The sequence below is a fragment of the Sciurus carolinensis genome, unplaced genomic scaffold (assembly GCF_902686445.1).
Source record: "Sciurus carolinensis unplaced genomic scaffold, mSciCar1.2, whole genome shotgun sequence".
Classification (NCBI taxonomy): Eukaryota; Metazoa; Chordata; class Mammalia; order Rodentia; family Sciuridae; genus Sciurus; species Sciurus carolinensis.
This window is the reverse complement of record NW_025920119.1, coordinates 4,941,801-4,966,573: the sequence shown is the minus strand read 5'-3', so window position 1 is coordinate 4,966,573 and position 24,773 is coordinate 4,941,801. Positions and strand designations below refer to the sequence as shown.

Sequence of the window (24,773 nt, the reverse complement as noted above, 5' to 3'; positions counted from 1 at the left end):
AGATTGGATTAAAAGAAAAATCCAACAATATGCTGCCTGCAAGAGACACATCTCATAGAAAGAGACACCCATAGACTAAAGGTGAAAGGATGGGGAAAAACATACCATGCACACGGACACAGCAAAAAAGCTGGAGTATCCATCCTCATCTCAGATAATGTGGACTTCAAACCAAAACTAGTCAGAAGGGATAAAGAAGGACATTACATGCTGCTTAAGGGAAGCATAAATCAGCAAGACATAACAATCATAAATATCTATGCCCCGAACATTGGCTCATCCACGTACGTCAAACAAATCCTTCTCAATTCCAGAAATCAAATAGACCACAACACAATAATACTAGGCGATTTTAACACACCTCTCTCACCACTGGATAGATCGTCCAAACAAAAATTGAATAAAGAAACTATAGATCTCAACAACACAATCAGCAATTTAGACTTAACGGACATATATAGAATATACCATCCAACAAAGAATGAATACACTTTCTTCTCAGCAGCACATGGATCCTTCTCTAAAATAGACCATATTTATGCCACAAAGCTACTGTTAGTAAATACAAGAAGATAGAGATACTACCTTGTACTCTATCAGATCATAATGGATTGAAATTAGAAATAAATGACAGAATAAAAAACAGAAACTTCTCCAATACCTGGAGACTAAATAATACACTATTATATGATGAATGGATAACAGAAGACATCAGGAGGGAAATAAAAAAATTCTTAGAAGTAAACGAGAACAAAGACACATCATATCAAAATCTCTGGGACACTATGAAAGCAGTACTTAGAGGAAGATTTATTTCATGGGGTGCATTCAAAAAAGAAGTAGAAATCAACAAAGAACGAGTTAACACTACAGCTCAAAGCACTAGAAAAAGAAGAGCAGACCAATACCAAAAGTAGTAGAAGACAGGAAATAGTTAAAATCAGAGCCGAAATCAACGAAATCGAAACAAAAGAAACAATCGGAAAAATTAATAAAATAAATAGTTGGTTCTTTGAAAAAATAAATAAAATTGATAAACCCTTAGCCACACTAACAAAGAGAAAGAGGGAGAAAACTCAAATTACTAAAATTCGGAATGAACAAGGAAACATCACAACAGACACGAGTGAAATACAAAACATAATTAGAAGCTATTTCGAAAATCTATACTCCAACAAAACAGAAAACCTTGAAGACATCAACAAATTTCTAGAGACATATGAACTACCTAAACTGAACGAGGAGGACATACACAACTTAAATAAACCAATTTCAAGCAATGAAATAGAAGAGGTCATCAAAAGCCTACCAACAAAGAAAAGTCCAGGACCAGATGGGTTCTCAGCCGAGTTCTATAAAACCTTTAAAGAAGAGCTCATTCCAATACTCCTCAAACTATTCCATGAAATAGAAGAGGAGGGAACCCTACCAAACTCGTTCTATGAAGCCAATATCACCCTGATACCTAAACCAGACAGAGACACATCAAGGAAAGAAAATTTCAGACCAATATCCTTAATGAACATCGATGCAAAAATTCTCAACAAAATTTTAGCAAATCGCATACAAATATATATTAAAAAGATAGTGCACCACGATCAAGTGGGTTTTATCCCAGGGATGCAAGGTTGGTTCAACATTCGGAAATCAATAAATGTCATTCACCATATCAACAGACTTAAAGTTAAGAATCACATGATTATTTCAATAGATGCAGAAAAAAGCATTTGATAAAATACAGCATCCCTTCATGCTCAAAACACTAGAAAAAATTGGGGTAATGGGAACATTCCTAAACATTATAAAGGCCATCTACGCTAAGCCCATGGCTAATATCATTCTAAATGGTGAAAAACTGAAAGCGTTCCCCCTAAAAACTGGAACAAGGCAGGGATGCCCTCTTTCACCGCTTCTATTCAACATCGTCCTTGAGACTCTAGCCAGAGCAATCAGACAAACCAAAGAAATTAAAGGGATACGAATAGGAAAAGAAGAACTCAAACTATCCCTGTTCGCTGATGACATGATTATATATTTAGAGGAACCTGGAAATTCCACCAGAAAACTTTTAGAACTCATAAGTGAATTCAGTAAAGTAGCAGGTTACAAGATCAATGCTCATAAATCCAATGCATTTTTATACATAAGTGATGAATCTTCAGAAAGAGAAATTAGGAAAACTACTCCATTCACAATAGCATCGAAAAAAATAAAATACTTGGGAATCAATCTCACAAAAGAGGTGAAAGACCTCTACAATGAGAACTACAGAACACTAAAGAAAGAAATTCAAGAAAACCTTAGAAGATGGAAAGATCTCCCATGTTCCTGGATAGGCAGAATTAATATCGTCAAAATGGCTATACTACCTAAAGTTCTATACAGATTCAATGCAATTCCAATTAAAATCCCAATGATGTACCTCGCAGAAATAGAGCAAGCAATTATGAAATTCATCTGGAAGAATAAAAAACCTAGAATAGCTAAAGCAATCCTCAGTAGCAAGAGTGAAGCAGGGGGTATTGCAATACCAGATCTTCAACTCTACTACAAAGCAATAGTAACAAAAACGGCATGGTATTGGTACCAAAATAGACAGGTAGATCAATGGTACAGAATAGAGGACATGGACACAAACCCAAATAAATACAATTTTCTCATACTAGACAAAGGTTCCAACAATATGCAATGGAGAAAAGATAGCCTCTTCAACAAATGGTGCTGGGAAAACTGGAAAACTATTTGCAATAGAATGAAACTAAACCCCTATCTCTCACCCTACACAAAACTCAACTCAAAATGGATCAAGGACCTCGGAATCAGACCAGAGACCCTGCATCTTATAGAAGAAAAAGTAGGTCCAAATCTTCAACTTGTTGGCTCAGGATCAGATTTCCTTAACAGGACTCCCATAGCACAAGAAATAAAAGCAAGAATAAACAACTGGGATAGATTCAAACTAAAAAGCTTTCTCTCAGCAAAGGAAACTATCAGAAATGTGAAGAGAGAGCCTACAGAGTGGGAGAATATCTTTGCCAACCATACCTCAGATAGAGCGCTAATTTCCAGAATCTATAAAGAACTCAAAAAACTCTACACGAAGAATACAAATAATCCAATCAACAAATGGGCTAAGGAAATGAACAGACACTTCACAGAAGAAGATGTACAAGTAATCACCAGATATATGAAAAAATGTTCAACATCCCTAGTAATAAGGGAAATGCAAATCAAAACCACCCTAAGATTTCATCTCACCCCAATTAGAATGGCGATTATCAAGAATACAAGCAACAATAGGTGTTGGCGAGGATGTGGTGAAAAAGGAACACTCATACATTGCTGGTGGGGTTGCAAATTAGTGCAACCACTCTGGAAAGCAGTGTGGAGATTCCTCAGAAAGCTTGGAATGGAAACACCATTTGACCCAGCTATCCCACTCCTTGGCCTATACCCAAAGGACTTAAAATCAGCATACTACAGAGATACAGCCACATCAATGTTCATTGCTGCTCAATTCACCATAGCCAGATTGTGGAACCAACCTAGATGCCCTTCAGTTGATGAATGGATAAAGAAACTGTGGCATATTTATACAATGGAATATTATTCCGCAATGAAGAATGATAAAATTATGGCATTTGTAGGCAAATGGTCGAAATTGGAGAATATCATGCTAAGTGAGATAAGCCAATCTCAAAAAACTAAAGGACAAATGATCTCGCTGATAAGCGGATGAGGACATATAATGGGGGGTGGGAGGGGCTAGCATTAGGTTTAGGGTTAGGTTTAGAGTTAGGCTAAGGAGAGCAGTAAGAATGAAGGAAAGAAGGACTGTGTAGAGGGAAAAGAGGGGTGGGAGGGGTGGGAGGGGTGGGAGGGGTGGGGGGGAGGGGAAAAATATAATAAACATCATTACCCTATGTAAACGTAAAAAAAATAAATTAATTAAAAAAAAAAAAAAGAGTGCTATGTGATTTTTCTTATAAGCCAGATTTTCTTTGGACCCTCCAAATTTACACTTCCGTCTCAATTCTACCAATACACAATTTTATAGGGAAATAATTATTATATGATACAAACACCAAGACTTACATAGCAAATTTTCTTAAGAGTAGAAACTTTAGAGAACTTTGAAAATACAATGCACTATTGATCTGATTGTCTTAATAACCAACAAATTACTTTTTCTAAGGCTTAGTTCCTAACATCTTTTAATGTTCCTATAGAAGAGGTTAGTATTTGCAACACCAGGTGCCTAATTAGGAACACTCCTGTCACTGGAGGATATTTCAACCTTTGTTCATGCTCAATCATCATGTTCTGAAATATACAGTGTAGTGTAATGCATCTTATAAATGCCAATTTACTTAAATTGTAATAACAATCCTTCATCAACTGACAAAAGAAAAACTAGTGTATGTACACTACTTCAAAATCTGGTTTGATTTTAATATAATTTCAGGAATCAGCAGTGACATACCACTGGAGAAAAAATAAAAAGCTTGCTGAAATTGAAAATTGCCTTGTAGCTTGTTTGTTATTAAAATGAAGTTCAGTTGCTTGAAATCTTGTTTAACAATTAAATCTGTTTTAGTTAGGCAGTGAGATACTGTGTATTATCTGTGAATGTCAAACTGGTACAGACATGCCTTAGCTTTGGATGTTACATGAAAATGTGAATTTAAGAAAATGTAGTCACATTGATCACCACATGCAGGAGGTTGTCTTTTAGAGTAATGAGAGGATAAACTAGTTCACTTAATTTGCCCATCTAATTTGAGAATTCATAATTAAAGTAGATCATTATATTAACAAGAATGATGATGACAAAGCTGAGTGCCATTATATTAACAAGAATGTTGATGATGACAAAGTTGAGTGCCAAAATTTGAGCTAATTACATACAACTAACCGAAAATTGAATGCTCAAAATTGTAGATACTATACACTGAATACTAGGATAGTAAGGGAAGCCACTATTGTAAAGCATATCACAAAGTTTTTTTTGTATGTTACCTTTGCAACATCAGTGTTTAGGAATGTATAAGGAAGTTCAGAATCAAAGTCAGAGTGGATGTTTAATCTCAGGGCCACATCAGCTTACAGATAGGAGTTGACACTCCAAGAGTGAATGAATATAAAAGTTTGTGAGGTTCTAGCTAATCAGTATTACCTAGAAAAGAATAATATTGGTTTTATCTGTATTTTTCTTCTTCTTCTTCTTCTTCTTCTTCTTCTTCTTCTTCTTCTTCTTCTTCTTCTTCTTCTTCTTCTTCTTCTTCTTCTTCTTCTTCTTCCCTGTCACTGTTTTCTTCCTCCTCTTACTCCTCAGTCTGTACAACAATTTATTTATAACTGAAATTATTTCTCATCATCCAAGAACACAAAAGTGGTTTTTATCTAGGAAGAGGGAAGCATTCCTTACTAATGCAAACTTCTATTCAATGGTCATAATTTTCCTGTATAATTACTTTCATTTTTTCTTTTTTTGTTTTTTTTGTGTGTGTGCCCCAATGCCCATTGTTGTACTTTGGCCCAACCCTTTTATGCTCTTACTTAGTTGCCCCACCTGACTTACATGCTGAAATTGTCTCACATGTGCAACTTCTCTGCTATGGTCTGAATGTCATGTCCCCATGAAATTCATATATTGAAATACTAACTCCTAGGGTGATGACATTAGGAGGTGGATCTTAGGACATGATTAATTAGGTCATGAGAGAGAAGTCATCATAAATGGGATTAGTGTCCTTATAAAAGAGACCCCAGAGAGCAAGTTAACCCGTGTCAGGACACAGTGCAAGGGCAGCATCTCTGAATCAGGAATTAGGTCCTCATCAGATGCTAAATGTGATCTTGAACCTCTAGAGTTGTGAGAAATGAATTTTCCATTGTTTGTAAGTGACTTAAATTATAGCATTTTTTATAGCAGTCTGAATGGGCTAATAAAAGCTGCTGTCCTGTAGACTCCTAGAGGAACTGTTATGCATCAACTTTGAAATGTCTTTTGCCTTTAAATAATTTTAAATGAAATGACATTTGTATCATATTTCTTAAGACCTTACTCTCTTCTGATAATTAGGTGGAAAAAATACTAAAGAATCATGGTAATAGTGTAAAAGATATTTATTTCTTAGATTACCAAAAATAAGAATATTTTAGCAATGATTTTCTGCAGGCAGTATCTTTTAGTCTTCTGATATAACCTATCATTGACATTAAATGCCAGTGAATTTCAGAACAAATATACAAGATGTCATGTTCTGCTCTTTCAGTCCATTTTGGCAGAGAATTTCAGGCCTATTTAATTCTCATCTGAGGTGTAAGAATTTTCCTTTAAGCAAAGATAGATGTTGGTGAGTAGATCTGCTCAAAAAATCCAACAACAACATGGAATTCACAATAAAACAATAACAATGGAATGAAAGGTTGCTAAATTGAGGATAATTTGGAGGACAAGTGCTCCAGGCTAAAGTTAGAACTGGTAGAGAATGTAGAAGAAGCACTGTCCAGAAGTCCCAAAGTCCCTCATAGCAGGGTAGGTCTGCAGTGCACAACATGTATAGACGACTCTTATTGTGGTGGGAGGGGTTCATGCTGGTGGTAGTAAGAAAGATGAAATTGAAATGGTATAGGATCTATACTCTGCACCATGAATCTTCTTCGCCAAGCATTATTTTGATTTTAAGTCAGACCTGCCCTCATTTCTAGGTTACTCTTTCACTGCTCCAAAGCTTTCTCCTTATTGAAATGTTTTCATTTAGGTATTCTTTCCACAGGCATGAAAATGGTCCTTTTGGTGTTTTTCCCACAGCATCTGGTCAAGTACATTTTACCTTAACTGTACCCCAAAATGATGGGAGTTCAACAATGTAATAGAGATTTTCTTTGTAAAGTACTAAAAAGTTTTGCAGAATACACTGTTGAAATGTTGATGTGAAGTAACCAGATTGACAAAAGATAAATTCCTAAATTCTGTAATAAACAATGTGCTAATAAAAAAGATACCATTATTTTTAGAATAAATTGTGAAAAATAATTCACTTTTAAGATGGATTAAGAGAGTTCTACTAAAGAAGCATGCAAATGTTCATGACGTTTCTTCTCAAATGAGACTAAGTAAAGCTATTAGAGCTGATCAAGAATTGAGTTTTGAATAAATAAGAATAACCATAAGAGTTTAGCAAAACATGAATTAGACCTAGTTTTGGTGAAGAAGATTAGTTCTGTGATTATAATTAATATAGTTAATTAATCAGCTCAGGAATTTAAAATCTATGTATTCTGGGATTAGCTGATGGATTTACTAACATAAAATTTTTTTTTATTGTAAACAAATGGGAACATAAAATTTTAATTCAAAGAAATGCTTTGTAAAGTCATGATGATATCTGGGAGATCTTACTCAGCTACCATCTTACTCTACTTCTGGAATATCTATTGTAATTGGAAGATTCAATGTCTTTTATACAATTTCTGCATAGTAATCAGGACTTCTCTGAACGTTTAACTTGCCACCAATTTTGTCAGTGTACAAGTGTTCATTCTCAAGGAAGTATGGAATAAAGTTTTCTGAGACTCCTAATCTCTTGAGGAATCACATCTATTATGCAAGAATATCTGTTTAAAAGGTTTAATGAAAGACCATAAGTAAATACAATACATAAAACACAATTTTATTTTCCTCCTTGGGAATGAGCCAAGATTGACACAAAGTAGTTCAGGGTTAATCTTCAGGACAGTTCTGAGAGACTAACAGAAGTCTCCTCCACAACATTATGTGGAAAGTATAAAGCTTTAGTAGAATAAACATAATTGAAATGCCATCTTCTTAATAGGTTTAGAACAGAACAAAATATCACAAGCTTCTTTCTGTTTTTCCACTAGTGCCTGGAGATGATACATAAAAATGTGCAGGTCTCTGAAGATCATTTTCAAGTGAAATTTAACATGGATAGAAGAGTATCAAGCAGAATTTAAGAGCAGGAATGCAATTTTTATGAACCTAATAATGTCATCATTTCTTTCAAACCAAGTTGCTCATTTTCTGCTGCATAGATTTCATTCTGACCTTAATAAGAAAATAGCAATTCCTGTGTGTGTGTTTTTCTTCTCTGAAGCTATAATATAAAATAGCATAAATAAAAGCTCTTTTGACAGATGAACAACACAATTTTGTAACAAGATGAAAATAAAAAAAAAAGACTGAATAGCTGATAAAAGATGAGTTGGACTGGGAGGATTGATCTCAGAGCTGAAGGCAGCAGTAGAGATTAGATGCTTATTAACTTTTCAGCAAGCATGGTGACTCATTCTACATAAATGAAGTTTGTGATATAAATGGAAAGCTTTCTATCTTCACTGAAAGCAAATAAGCAGGTATTTTGTGGCAGGAATGTTAATGTTATCTCGCATTTGTTTCTGAGCAAGAGCACATTAACAGAGCAGGTTTGAAAAGAATTTCACTTTTATAACATCAGGTGCTGAAGGTATTAGAACAAGGTCACTTCTGTAAAGTAATGAGGGAATATTAGGTTATAAATGTGCAGTGCCTAAAAATATATTCAGTCTGCTCTGCAGGGTGAATGCAATACAGGATCACCTCAAATTACTAATTTTCATTTACTCCAAATGATACTCAGACCACCAAGCCAAATTCAAAAAGTTAAATAATAAAGACAAACAGGGTGAGGGAGGATTAGTGAGACTCATAATAGACAACTAACCAAAATTAATAGAGTCAAAATACCTGTATGTGAACACAATTTGCTTCATAATTTATAAATCAGCAAGTTTGGATTACTTTATACAAAAAAGTCTCAGAGGTCCATATTAACTGTTTGGGAGAAATATCATAGCAGAGAAAGGCAAATGAGAGAGAAAGGTAAAACATTGCTTGCTTTACATGACGTTAAAATATAAGAGAAGGTCAAGTGATTATTGGGAGTATTATCAAAAACGAGATGGGCTAGAACATAAAATGTCAAAATTCTTGAAATGTGGGTTAATGCAAGTGAGAATTGTTCTATTCCTTTTACAAGTACCTATGAGGAGACAGGATGGTTAGCATGTATACAGAAAGTCCACCATATCTGGGCTGTCAGATCTTGGGAAGTGTATAATTTTCCATAATGGATCGCTAGGTACTGATCACCTGACTTTAAGGATTTGGGTAATCATTCCAACAGCCTTACTTGCACCAGAAACAAACTTATGTAGCCTCTCTTCTTGACCTAAATATCATTGACCCACTTGCCTGACCCTTTGTCTCCTGGGTCATGGTTTCTGCCTCATTACTCATTCCTGCAACTAAATTAAAACTTGTGATTCCCTTCATCCTGCCCAAATATAACAGAACTAAATGGAGATTAAATTATGAGAAACCAATTTTGCCCTCCATCTACAAAAATCCTTCAAAGCAATATAACAATTTAATTTCTTGATTAAGCAATTAATTAGAAAAGTGTAAGAATAAGTAGAAAAGTAAAAGAAAAAGGTGTTCAAAATAACAATAAATCTTTTGCTGAATTAGAAATTTGTTTTAGCAAGAATTCAATTATAAATTAAATGGCACTACCATTTAATAGGTATAAAAGCTACTTCTTAGAAATCCTTTGACCAATGCTATTGATAGGTATATACTGGCTGTATCACAACCTGAAATTTAGTGTGCCTAGAACTTAGTAAATTATAAAAGCAGATTAGTCTAATAAATGATTAAGTCATTTCCTCCAAACTTTTTATTTTAGAGCTGAAAAAGCAGAGTCTTAGAGATAGAATAGCTTGCCCAAAATCACAAGGTAATTACTAACAAAAGTCATAAAACTTTAGAATCTAGGTATTCAGGTGCTTATTTTGTTACAAATAAAACAAAATATTTATTTTACTGACTGGAATAGTTATTCTCAAATCTGGCTGATTATTAGTATAACCAACACTTGGGCACTACTGAAGGAAATTAAATTCAGAATCTCTGGGGGTAATGTGATCACACATATGTTTTAAACTTCTTCTCAAGTGATGCAATGTAGCGAGATATGACTGAATTACATTGGACCATTAGAAAATTCCATTATAAAATATTGCAATTCCTTTATCTCAGGACTAGAGCACTGTTTTACCCAAGGTAATTTTAAGAAAAAAAATATTATGATCAATTTAATGATTAGCATAGAAATGCCACATATATGTTTTCAAAGCTCCTGACAAGTACTCAGTTTATACTGTAGAACTTGTATCAAGGAAACAGCCAGTGTTAAGGTACCATGGATCTCATTTTTGAAGAAACTCAGAAAATAAACCAATGCTTGTCTAAAGGTTATAGAGCAATGTGGGAACTATTTGAGCTCTAGTGATTACAAGACCAGAAGATTAAAAAATAATCCTGAGGGTGTACTTTAGGAACAATTTCCTCCGAAGATACATGGGAGATTTATGAGTGAGTTGAAATCATTTTTGATCAGAAATAACTTCAACCCAGAAAAAATATTAGGGCAGACAAGAAATGGTGGTAGGGATATTGTCAGAGAGTATATGTTCTTTATTCACATTTTAAAGGCTAACTGTTTACCACTGAAAGAATAAGAACTATTTAGAAAATTAATACAACTAACAGGAAGCCTGGAAATTAACCAGTCAATGTTGTGTGAGGAATAAAATTAGACTCCTAAAACCAAGGTAATCCTTGAACTCAGGGCATACATATCACCCAAATATAGCAAAAGCCTGAAAAACAAATAGTAGAATGAGAGACTACGATTCAATGCTATAATACATAGTCAATGCTAAGGAATTTTTGTGGCTAAATGAATGTTTAGAAAACACGCCCATCCCCAAAACCAAAGGTTGAATGCTTTCTATGAAATGCGGATGCTAATCCATCATCAGTGGGGAAGGGAAGAATAGAAGTTCAGTGGATTAGACAAAAAGAAATAAAGGAAAGGGAGGGGGTAGGAAAAGGAAAGACAGTGGAATGAATTTGACATTACTTTCCTATGTACATATATGAATATACCACAGTGAATCTCATCATCACAACAAATTAATTTACAACAAATAAACCATTTACAACAAAAATAACTATGGTAAATGGCAGAAAGATCAATAGAAGGAAGAGAACAGGGGGTGGGATAAAGGGAGGGAGGAGGGAAAGGAGAGTACTGGGGTCCTAATTAGAATAAGATATATTTCATGCTTGTATAGTTATATCAAAATGAATTCAACTGTCATGTATATCTAAAAAGAACCAATAAAGTAAAAAATTAAAAAAGAAAAAAGAAAATAAGTACTTCGGGGATTTCAGAGACAAGGAGAACAAAAGTTCCCAAATGATGGTCAAGGCAAAATCTAAATACCAGAATTTGTAGAAAATAAACAATATTACTTCTCCTAATTTAGTTATTTCTTCAGTGCTTGCTTCTCCAGTCTATTGTCTTATTACTTCCCACTTAATGAAGCTTTTATCCTGGAGGTCGAGAGGGAAAGGAAGCATTAAGAATTGAAAGTGACCTTTCTGATCAAACGTTTTGCAGATTTGCACAAAAGATGCATGTGGTGGTCTCTTTATTCACCCCAGAAGAAGACATTTATAGACATCATTCCCTTGCCCCCTTCTAACTAAAAACTTCCTCTGCAATGGGAATGAATTATTGTGAATAATTATAATTCTGATTGTATATTAAAAGGTATTTATTATTAAACAGCCTCAGAAGTTTGTCTTCTAAAGAAACTTGTAAGAGAAAACAATGGTGAATAGAATGGAATAAAGTGTGTTAGTATCATTATGAGTGCTGTAATGCATGGCTCCTTATTTTCTTATTCATTTATTTAGTCTACAAAAGTAGATTGAATACAATAAATACTACTAGAGCTAAACATGACACCTCTAAAAATGAAAGTTAAGGTTGATCTGTCACTGAAATGGAGTGATGATATTTTGATTAGAAATAGTATAGTCTCAGAACTAAGCAGAATGGAAGGCATACTGTTAATGTTATAGGAGAAATAATATTGTTGAGTGTCCTTCAAACCTGGTCCTTCATCAATTTTTCTTATTTGAGAAAATGGAAACATCTACTCACTTTTTGCATGACAGATAGATAGAATGCAATGTTAACTGTACTTAATTCTTATTCATTAGCAAGTTGTTAGTAATTCAAACTCACACCTTCTATTCTTGCTTTACTACTTAATCTCTCCTATTTCTGCTCTAGTCAAACTTAGTTTCATCCTTTTCCTGCAGTGCTGTAGCACACATCTAACTACTCTTCATGCATATGCATACTCTTACAGCCACTTCTCTAAAATTAATGAGTGAAATTTCCAAGAAGCAAATATTGGCAAATCTTTACCACTGTGCTTACACTTCAAGAGAAAGGAGGTTCTGTTTGTGCAGTTAATTATATCCCTAGCAACTAATGTAGAATCAGACACAAAATAGCTGTGTAATAAATGTTTTGAATGACTAAATAATGTAATTGTAAACTTGGGAGAAATATTTAGATATTTATAAATTTCATGAAATTTAACCGAACTAAAAATTTATTTTGCTTCTTTCAGATCATTGAAGTCACAGTGAGACTTCTGGAACTTAGAGAGTTGAAAAAATAATATTAATGTCTCATAATATGTCATAAATATAAATTTATGCATATATGGAGTCGGGCCTGGGTGGGTCTGAACACCGGAGGCCCTGCTGCAGCATGAACACTGCCACACAAGCACAGCGAGCCAACACCAAGGTGAAGGAAAGCTCGCTGACCTGTCACCCTGCAGCCATCAGACCCAGAAACAGTAGGGAAGCCTGTCTCAGTGGCCTGCCCCTCGCAGCAAGGCAGACATCCAGGACCTCAACCTCCCACTTCTCAACCTTCATTGAGAAAAGGGAAGTGGGGCAGAGCTGATTGAATGCCATATGTACTTTGGTACATTTTCAAACCCTAATTAGCATAACTGTGGACCAATCACAGTAACCCAAGTGCTATATGAACCCTTGCCACCATTTTCCAAGCTCATTTGGAGGAAGAATATCTACCTGGAGGTTTGTCGTCAAGGTGCTTGTGTTCTACTCCTGATCGTCAACAAATGCTTATTCTCCTGGTGGTTTGCTTTCTTCAAATTCAAGAGAGAAGAACTTTGGAAGAAAAAGAGGGTGAGTTACTAGGGTGCCCTGCACCGCAGCATGTCTGGGGAGTGGCGTGCATCTGGTTTCATAGTATTTCTTTTTGACCTTCCAGAGGTCAGTATGTGCTGAACATGCCTATACTGACTTTTTACTTTTGGTTTTTTCTTGTTATTGGAAAATGCAAAAGGTGCTTTGTCCTTTTTGTGAAAATTATTTTTTCACAAAAAATTAGTTTTTCACAAAAAGATATATCTGAAATACAGGCTCTTAGATGGCGATGCAAGAAAATTTGAAGTAGTCAGATACTAAGTTCAGGAAGAACAAGAAATAAATGTACGTGGGAGACAAAAAGAACCCACAAACGAATATAGTGTTAAGTCTTGATTTACATGTGCTTGTGTGCTTATACACATAAATGTACACACATTTTTTAATCAGATAATTAAAATTTATTCCAAATATTTTAACTCTAGTTTTATCAGGATTTTTGTGGATTTCCCCTCACAAATTAAACTATATCTTATTTGTGAATTTAAGCATCTTAAGCCCTGGAATTTGAATTTGTTTCCTTGATCAAAATGGGTTAGTGTGATTGGATGAATTTACTAATGTCTGATGATACTAAAGCACTATAATATTGGCTTATAATTCAGGCTGACAGAGAGTTCATCTGTGACATATTGAAAATGTTGAATTATCTCACAATATTTGAGGAGCCTCTTGTGCTATTTTCATGGTGATGGTGATACTAGGTTTAACCTTGGTGTGTAAGAAAAAAGTTTAGATATCCACGTTGAATGATCTGTCTCACCTGTTTCCTGAGGGTCACAGAGCCAGTGATAGTTTATGAGAGGTGAATGTTTGCTGAGGTTCATTACTAGCCTCTGCACAGGCTAAACTTGGGCTTTCCAGACCCAGTCTGGGCTTAGGTCTGCATATTGAATGTCATTCACTTGAAGCTGTTTGCTAATAGTCCCTGTTATTTCTTCTTTGACCAGTTACTTAGCAGATGTTAATTTTTCTAATATTTTGTGGTGCTATTTTATATTACTTTATTATTGCCATTGATTACAACAGTTCTACTGTGCTCAGAGCATATAGCTAATATTATTTCAGTGTTTCTAAGTTCTTTAAGACTTCATAACCCAGTATGTGGTCATTTCAGTAAGTGCGCCAAACATACTTGAAATTTAAAAAATGACAAAACATTTAATTATGTAAATTATGTATCAGACAAAAAAACTCTGCTATTGTTAGATATAGTGTTTTGTAAAAATAACTTAAGTTGGTTTGCAATGTTCTTCATATCTTTTAATTTATTGGCAGATTCTTTTGAATATTAATATTTCCAACTATAATTATGGAATATTCTATTTTTTGTTTTCATTCTGTAAAAATGTTTCACTGTATTTGGAAACTATAATTAAATATGTAAATCAGGTGTGACTGCTATTGTGTCCTCATGAATTAGCACATTACTATGATGATATATTCCTTCATAAATTTGCTATTACCTATTGCCTTGAGATCTATTTTATCAGACATTACAGTATGCTTACATACACTGAATTCTTGATGCATTTTTCCATTACCTTACTTAGAATTTATTTTCTCTTTATATTTAAAACCTATCACCTGTAGACAGCATATACTTAATGTTTTAAACCCCTCTTCTCAGCTTCTGCCATTAAATTTGCTCTTAATTTGTTAAACTTTAATAAAATTGCTGACATTTTTATTTTGTCTACCATCTTATTAAGTATATCCTACTAAGTACTCTTGCATTTTGTTTCTCTTTTTTTCTTATCAAAACTTTTAAAATTTGCATTGGCATTACCTTTAATTTTCCTCTCATCTTTGTAAATAATGATTCTTTGCATTTTTCCAAAAATATTAGGAATTTAATTCTAGGGATTTAATATTTACTTAAATTTTCTAAGTTCATTCACATTTACTATTGTATCATCTTATGTAAAACGTATTCTCACACATACACATATTCTGTCTTTTTCATATAGTTGTCATATTTTTATGTCTATATTAGGGAAAAAACAGTCATACCTCGCTGTTTTATCAGCAGTTATTCTAGCTGTTCTTTACTTTGAAGCATTTTCTTAGTAGCTTCAATAACAATTCAGATAAAGTCATGTTTATTGTAGTTGCTTTAAGTATATTGCAACCAATGTATGAATCAGGAATTTATTGGTCAGAATTGTGAACAGAATATGAAGAGCCCATCTCTAGATTTCTGAATTTTTTGCAATGTGTTCCATTGCCTGTTTATGAGGCTCAATTTCTTGTTTCCCTGACCACAAAGATTGCTTCTTACTAGGGGCATAACCATCTCATCACCTATGTCCCACAAGCTGGACTCAGGGAAGGCAGACTGCAAAATGACTACTTCAAAACTGTCTGCCCAGCTCCTTTGCATGTGTACTCCTTAACAGAGCTTGTCAGTTGTTAAAACTCCTGTAACTTGAGCTGATTCCTTTTTACATTTTGGCCACATCTAATGGTTGTTTGAAGAGTTTAAGCATCCAAAAGGAACTAACTCTATTATTACCAGAAGACAAATGTCATGAAACCAAATATTAATGAGGTATCAATCATTATGTTCTTGTCTCCCATTCTCAGGCCTTACCATTTTATATTCTGATTTGAAATGCTTGTACTGGGAAGTTACAAAATTAGAATTTTTTAAACTCCCTATTAAGTTCAATAACTAGGGATCAGTATTCATATTTTTATGCTTCTTCTGTATCCCCACATTAAATAGTGATTGTAATTGGGTAAACACTTTATTTTTAAATATTTAGAGGAGCTTCAATTTCTAATGTTATAACCAATTATGCAATTCAGTACTTATAATTAAAATACCACATTTCTAAATGATTAAAACAAAACAAAACAATTGCATTCTAATAGACTTACCTTGAATAGAAGAAAAGGTGTACAGAAATTGAACACTTATTGTTCCATAAACAATATTATGTAAGAATGGAGTGCAACATTTTACTATGGATTACCTACTATCTACCATAATTAAATGAGCACATATCAGAAGTCTCATCAATGTGTAAATCATGATGTCATGTGCTCTTATACTTATGTAAATTAACTTCTCTTATCCATAGCCACAAAGATCTAGCTATTTCTCTAGATCATGAAATGTTATTGGTCTGAAGGGAATACAGTCAAAGAATTAGAGGGAGCTTTGTAAATTCATCTATCAATCTTGCTGAAGATAAGAGAATGAATGCTTTTCTGTCAAAGTATTCTAGAATGAAAACTTGTGTTGTGCCACATATTAAAGGCCAAGATGAGATAAAATTTAATTATGTAAATTATGTATCAGAGTATGGAATTGCTGTATTCTACTTGAGAGAATCAGAAGATGAACAAGCTCTCTTTTGCACATCATCTCAAAAGCCCAAATTAAATGACAACACTACTAAGAATGACTCCTTAGAAAACACTACCTCTAAATGTCACATAGGATCTTAGACCCAAAAGGCCTGAAACCTTCAAGGGTAGAAGAACAAAACCATAAATATTCTGGAATCAAACTTATATTTTTATGTATACATAATATTTCCTCTGTAATTAAAAACAAGACTGAAAGGATAAACATCTCTCCTTGAACAGCTTCTTTTCCACACAAAGTATGTCTGTGACATGTTACCAAAGAATAATCAGAGCTCTCAAATATGCTCAAACTTTATTTATAGCATTGTGTTGACGTGTGTATCAGTCAAAATAAGTAAATGCCCTACCAGTTAGAGTGACTTTAATCCCTCAGGTTATCATTAATTATTATATTAAAATTGTTTTAACCACTTTACTTTTGTATGGAAATAAGATTTTTTTTACTATGACATTGGGCTTTTACAGAATCATAGTTTCAGTGTCCATATATTTGTTTTTCTTTTTTTACTTATATACCATAATAAATTTTGGTAATTATCCTATTTAGCAAAATGCTTCCAAACATTGACTTCGTATAATACTCCATCATCCTAATAAAGTGCAAAATTATAAGGTACCTGTCTAATTAAAAATATTTTAGATGATAATAAAGAATTTTTTTACAGAAATTTCCGTGAGTAATAAGTACCTTCTGTTATTCAACAGTTCTCTCCCTACCCACCCAACAAAGAGAAGCACGAGTCATTCAAGAATTTTCAAAGGCTTTCAGTGAAACCAAATTCAAGTCCAGAGAAGTACTATTTGAAGTGTGGTTTGCTGTGTGTTTCAAGTGCATGATGCTATTGTATGGAAAGGCTATCCAAGAATAGTAGGCTGCCTGGTCTGGAAAACTGAAGGAATTGTAAATTGCTCAGTGCTGCTGCAATTGAGGGAAGTTTTGTGGCAAGACCAAAAAGGTACAATTAAGAGAGTTGGCATTGGTTCATGCAGCAGATCTAGGAATCCAGAGCCAAGACCTTTGGCAGTTGTTGTATGTGAAAAGGAGTTCTAAAGAGATGTGTGTGAAAGGGAATGTTTGTCTTGGATAAACAATTCCTGCTCACTCAGGTCTGCTATAACTTTTTGAGAAACATCAAAAGGATCAAACCCCAAGTCATCTTCTGGTTGTTTAGAAGAACCAGAGACATATGCTGCTTGCCAATCTGTAGAGGTTTTTGATACTGGGTTTTTTCTGATGTGAAGATACTCTGTGGCTCTGGTGCCATAGGCCAATTACTAGATGTCCATGGGGAGCTGGGAAAAGGAGGAAGATCACTTGAGATAGGATTGGAATGGCAAAAATTGGCAGAGAATAGTGACTGTGAATCTGTTACTGCCTCTTCAAATAGGGACCTTGTACTGTGATTGGATGTTCTTTGGGGGATGACTGGATTGGATTTTGATAAATCAGGTGGTGGTGAAGGTGTATCAGTGTTTGATATATGCTGAGAATTACCACAATTCCCTAGTCTGAGAGAATCTGAAGGTGTATCAATGGTGCTCTGCAGTGGTGTCACTTGGTTCTTATTTTTATAAACTGAATCCATAGATAATTGAAGAAAATTGGAATTTAACTTATACAATTCTTGAAATAATTTCTGTTCATATTTTTGGTGTGTATCAACATGAATTTCCTCTTTTGTGATGATTCCTGCCTCATCTCCCCATTCATGTAGGTACATGCAGTCAGGTTTTAGACACTGCATATTCTGTAAGAAATAAATACAGTGTTTTTATTTATTTATTTTTTTTGCACCAAGGATTCCTTAAGAGTTATGCTATCTACCACCACATTGTTGACACACTGTGTAGCTCTTAGAGCATTTTCTGACCAAATATAGGTTAGATATAAGCACTGGCACTAGGACCCTGTGAGCCTGTGTATGATGTGCTATTACTGATGACAAACTTAGTGTGTTTTACCAAACTTCCCAAAGTATTCTGGTTGTTTTAAAACCCCTGGGTCAGCTAGGCACTGGGACAGACTTACAACAAAAATGAGATTTTTTTGAGAGCCTATACACTGTCAAATATTTGTGATTTTCTGTTTTCTCTCATTTTGTTCTCATTCTTTCTCCTTTGCAGTTCTTCCTGCGAGAGTGGTTCATGAACGTCTGGATCTTACGGATGTGGCTTTCTATGTGCAGGACAAAGACCATTTTCATCAGTGCAACTTCTAGGCCAACAAAATTGACAAATCCAGTGGCCACAGGTAGGTGCAAGGGAAAAAGTTTATTTCATATATCTCTAGGGCTCCATGCAAAGACTGCATTCCACAGGGTCTTCCTTAGCATCAGGATTTTGAGACATCTTCATGTTTATTCAACAGTGGCAAGTGTTTATACTAATTTATGGGGGAAGGAAATTGAGCACTGAGAGCTAAAATGTAGAACTTTGAAGACCCACCTGCCTTTCCTCACTTTTCCCTTAGTGGACTCCACTCCATGCCATTTTCTTACAAGAGACCACTGAACTAGCATAAGGGGAGAAACTCTTCAGAACCAGGCCACATTGCTTCAGAAGTTCAACATTTATAACTGAGAGACAGTCTCAGCTTTTGGTGGGTTCCACAGCCAGACAGTCACCATCTTACATTAGGGTAAGACTTCCCTTGTACTTATTTTTTTGAGAAATCTCCTTGTTATTTCCTTAGTGTCTGTGTTTTAGATTTCCACCACAATGTATAAGGGTTCTATTTCTTTATATCCTGATCAATGCTTCAAAAACTTCTTTAAAATTTTTAAAATAGTAGCAATGCTAATGGAGGTGAAGTAGTATCCCATTGTGTTTATGATTTGCGTGACTGTAATGACTAGTGATGTTGAACATCTCTTTTGGTATGTATTGGCCTTTTGTATGTCTTCGTTATAATGTCTGCTCAAGTGTATGCTAGTTTTTGCAGACTACTGTAAAAAATACTGCAGGCTGGGTGACTTAAACAATCACTTTATTTTTTCATAGTTCTGGAGTTTGAAAAGTCTAAAATCAATGTTTAGACAGTGTTCAGTTTTTGGTGAGGGTTCTCTTCTTGGAGAGTAAGCCTGTGGTGTCTCTGAAAAACTCAATAATCCTGTTGAATCATGACAACTGAAGATCTTATTTAATCTTCATTGCAACTTTATAAAGATCTCACTTCCAAATATATTGTCACATTAGGGAATAGGGCATGAAGATTTAAAATTTGAGGAGACACAAAGTCCATAACAAAGTATTATGTCCACATTTAAGTTTTATTTGTTATTGTTGTTGAGATAAAAAATTTTAAAGTATATTCTGGATATTAATCATTTATCAGATACATGCTTTATACACATTTTCTCCTGTGGATTGCCTTTCTATTCTGTGATAGTGCTCTTTGAGACACAAGAGGTTTTCATTTTAATGTAGAATAGTGTATTTTTCTTTGTCTTTTGGTCACTTAACATCCATATCAACCAGCAAATCAGCTGTTGCAGGATCACACTGCTTATGTTCAAGTAACCCTTACCCATAGCCTAACATTACATCACAAAGGCTATCATTTACCTCTCTTACTCTCATCACATATGCATTGTGTCAGCTAATATCATGACAAGAAAGATAATTACAGTACAAGAAGGTATTTTGAGACATGAAACCACATTCACATACCTTGTTAACAGAATTTTATTTTTCTTACAATATTTTGTGTCTTTGGTTTTCATACTCAAGAAATAATTGCTAACTGCATTGTCATGAAGTTTCCCGTTTCCTTATAACAATTTTATAATTTTAGCTCTTTTGTTTATGTATTTTATTCATTTTATTTAAGTTTTATATTTAGTATAAGGGAAGGATCCAACTTTATTCTTTTATTTAGGCACATACATTTTCCCCAGACTATCAAAAAGATTGTCCTTCCCCTACCGAATATACTTGGTATCTAAAATAGTATGATCATATAGTAGTCACTTTTATCCATGGATAGGATGTTCCAAGACCCATGGATGCCTAGAAATGTGGATAGTTCTAAACCATGATAATTTATAAAATAGTCACAGTAAGATATTAGTGATAAAACTAAAAATAATGATAAAATAGAACAATTAATAGAATTATACTGTAGAAATGTTATGTGAATGTGGTTTCCTCTTTCTCAAAATGTCTTCTTAAATCCTTCCTGTCATAATACAATACCTGTGATGAGATGAAGTGAGGTGAGTGACAATCTTTGTGTTAGGCTATGAATAAGGGTTACTTGAACTCAAGCACTGTGATACTGCAATAGTTGATTGGATGGTTGCTATGGCTACTAAGTAACTAGGGGACAGGAAGTTTATATGCTGCACAAAGGGATGATTAATGTCCTTGCACAGATGATATTTTATTATACTCACAAGAGCATGCAATTTAAAACTTGTAAATTGTTACTGTAATTGTAATACTGATATTTAATATTTTTGTGCCATGTTTGACCTCAGGTAACTGAACCACAGAAAGTGAAACTGGACAAGCAGGACTACTATGTAAGTGATTATTTCTCGATGTTATATTTCATTCCATTAATTTATGTCTCCACTACCTTCCAATGTGCCTTTTTTTTGTATAGTTTGGTTTTACTTTTTTGTGCTACTGGGGAGGAAACCTAGAGTCCTTCATCATGCTAGGCAGCTGGTGTACCAATGAACTTCAATATTGCTCCAATGACTATAACTTTGTAGTGTATTTTGAAATCAAGAAACATGAGTTCTCTAAAATTCTTTTTGATCTTCAAGGTTGTTCTGGCTGTATATGGTCCATTGAAATTCTGTGTGAAATGTAGAATGAAATTATCTATTTCTGCAAAAAAATAAATGATTAAAATTTTGATAGTTATTATATTGAATATGTAGATAAGTTTGGGTAGTATCAACATCTTCCATTAATATATTTTGATTCATATATTTGCATATTCACTTTTGGGTAGCATTTCATAATTTAATGTATTAGTTTTTTGCTTCTTCAGTTAAGCTTATACCTGTTTATTCTTTTTTTGATGCTATTGTACTTGGAATTGTTTTCCTGATTTCCATTGTGTGCATATGTGTGTGTGCTGCTGTATCCCCCATGCTCCCTTTTCATATTTTGGATCATGAGCAGAATTGCTAGATTTTATGGATTTTAAATAACTCGTTTAGCCATATTGATGTTTATCATTAATTTGGTTGTCTTAGGTAACAGACTTAACATTTTTCTCTTTTCCAATTTTTTTCCCCCATGCTAGGAGTCAGGCCCAGAGTCTTCAGCATGCTATACTGCAGCTATGTCCCTAATCCCCTTTTAGTTTGTTGTTGTTTTTGAAAGCTGATGTTACTTTATGTCTCCTCTGTTTGGTCCAGATATGGAGGTGGAAAGTGCTGTGATCCTTGATATTTCCAAATACACTTCAAGGGGATAAGTTCTATTTTTAAGAAAGGGAACAAAAGAGTAAGAATGTAAAAATATTACATTTTGTTTTTAATGTGAGATAATTTTTAGTATATTCAGATTTGTGCAGTTATCACCACTAATTTTAGAATACTGCAAATACCCTGTGCTTGTTACTAGAGTGTACCACCACTCTATCATTTAATTAAGCTTTAGTTTCTATAGATTTTGTTTTTATGGATTTGTCTGTTTCGAATAGTTCTTGTAAATTTAATTATACAGTATGTTACTTTTATGTCCACTTTTTCACTTAGCATAATAGCTTTTTAGATTATTTTCTTTTTATTTTTACAGACTTCATTATGATTTATTGTACACAAATACAAATGGGGCACAACTTTTTGTTTCTATGGTTGTACCTAATATAGATTCATACAATTCATGTAATCATATGTGTACATAGCATAGTGACATCTCTCATTCCACTGTCTTTCATACCCCCACACCCTCCCCCCTCTCATTTCCCTCTATGTAATCCAAAAGTACTCCATTCTTCTCTGCCCCCCCACATTATGTATCATTTTCTACTTATCAGGGAAAATATTCAGCCTTTGGTTTTTGGGATTGGATTATTTCACTTTGCATGATATTCTCTAGTTCCATTCATTTATTTGCAAATACCATAATATTATTCTTCATGGCTGAATAATATTCCATTGTGTATATATACCATAGTTTCTTTATCCATTCATCTGTTGAAGAGCATCTAGGTTTGTACCACAATCTAGCTATTGTGAATTGAGCTGCTTTAAACATTGATGTGACTGTGTTTACTGTAGTATGCTGATTTTAATTCTTTTGGGTATAAAACAAAGAGTGGGATAACTGGGTCAAAAGGTGGGTTTTTTCCAAGTTTTCTGAGGAATCTCCATACTGCTTCCCAAAGTGACTGCATCTATTTGCAACTCCACCAGCAATGTAAAAGTGTGTCTTTCCCCCCATATCCATCCCAAATGCTATTATTGCTTGTGTATTTGATAATAGCCATTCTAGGTGGACTGAGATAAAATCTTGAGGTGGTTTTAATTTGAATTTCTCTAATTACTAGAGCTTTTGAACCCTTTCATATATTTGATAATTGACTCCATATCTTCTTCTGTGAAGTGTACAGTTCCTCAACCCAGTTTTTGATTTGGTTCTTTGTATTTTTGTCATAAAGTTTTTTAACTTCTTTATAAATTTTGGAGACTAGTGCTCTATCTGAAGGTGCATGTGGAGATTTTCTCCCACTCTGTAGGGTCTCTTTTCACATTATTGATTGTATTCTTTGCAGAGAAAAAGTTTTTTTATTGTGAATCCATCAAATTTATTGATCCTTGTGTTCATTTCTTGGCTTTAGGAGTCTTTTTAAGGAAGTCTGATCCTAAGCCAGATGAAGATTTGGGCCTATTTTTCCTTCTATTTGGTGTAGGGTCTCTGGTCTAATTTATAGGTCCTTCAACCATTTTCAGTTAAGTTTTTGCAGGGTGAGAGATAGAGGTTTAATTTCATTTTACTTCATATAGATTTCCAATTTTCCCAGGTCCATTTGTGGAACAGGCTTTTCCTCGATTGTATGTTTTTGGCACCTTTGTCTAGGATGAGATAAATATATTTATGTGGGTTTGTCTCCATGTCCTCTATTCTGTAACTTTGGTCTGCCTGTCTATTTTAGTGCAAATACCATGCTGTTTTTGTTTCTATTGCTCTGTAGTATAGCTTGTGTTCTGGTACTATGATAACTCGTACTTCACTCTTTCTGTTCAGGATTGCTTTGGCTATTTGAGGTTTTTTATTCTTCCAGATGAAGTTCATGATTTCTTTCTCTATTTCTATGAGGAACATCATTGGGATTTTAATTGAAATTGCAGCAAATTTGTATAGTGCCTTTAATAGTATGGTCACCTTGATGTTATTAATTCTGCCTATCCAAGAACATGGGAGATCTTTCCATCTTCTAAGGTTTCATTAATTTCTCTCTTTAGTGTTTTATAATTCTCATTGTAGAGATTTTTCACTTCTTTCGCTACATTGATTCCCAAGTATTTTTTTTAGGCTATTTTGAATGGAGTGGTTTTATTCGTTTCTCTCTCAGAGGATTCATCACTTATGAATAGAAATGCATTAGATTTATATGTGTTTCTTTTATATCCTACTATTTGCTGAACTTACTTATTAATTCTAGAAGTGTTCTGGTGGAGTTTTTTGGATCCTTTATATGTAGAATTTTGTCAACGTCAAATAGAGATTGCTTGAGTTATTCTTTTTCTATTCATATCCCTTTAATTTCTTTGGTTTGTTTGCTTTCTGTGGCTAATGTTTCAAAGATGATGTTGAGTAGAAGTTGTGAAAGAGGGCATCCCTTTCTTGTTCCAGTTTTTAGAGGGAAAGCTTTCCGTTTTTCTCCACTTAGAATGATGTTGGTTTGGGGTGTAAAATATTGAGGTATGTTCCTACTATTCCTATTTTTTTCTAGTGTTTGAGCATGTAGGGATGCTGTATTTTATCAAATGCTTTCTCAGCATTTATTGAAATAATCATGATTCTTAATTTTAAGTCTATTGATGTGATGAATTATGTTTGTTTGATTTCCAGATGTTGAACCAACTTTGCATCCCTAGGATAAACCCCACTTGATCATGGTACACTGTCTTTTTAATATGGTTTTTTATGCATTTTGTCAGAATTGTGTTAAGGATTTTTGTGACTATATTCATCAGGGATATTGGTCTAAAGTTTTCTTTCCTTGATGTGGTTTTGCCTGGTTTTGGTATCAGAG

The 24,773-nt window shown here is 34.1% G+C and overlaps 1 pseudogene; it reads right to left on the bottom strand.

The window, feature by feature from the left end:
* Nucleotides 1–17,932: 17,932 nt before the first annotated feature.
* On the bottom strand, nucleotides 17,933–18,901 carry LOC124973716 (CCR4-NOT transcription complex subunit 4-like; annotated as a pseudogene).
* Nucleotides 18,902–24,773: the final 5,872 nt, after the last annotated feature.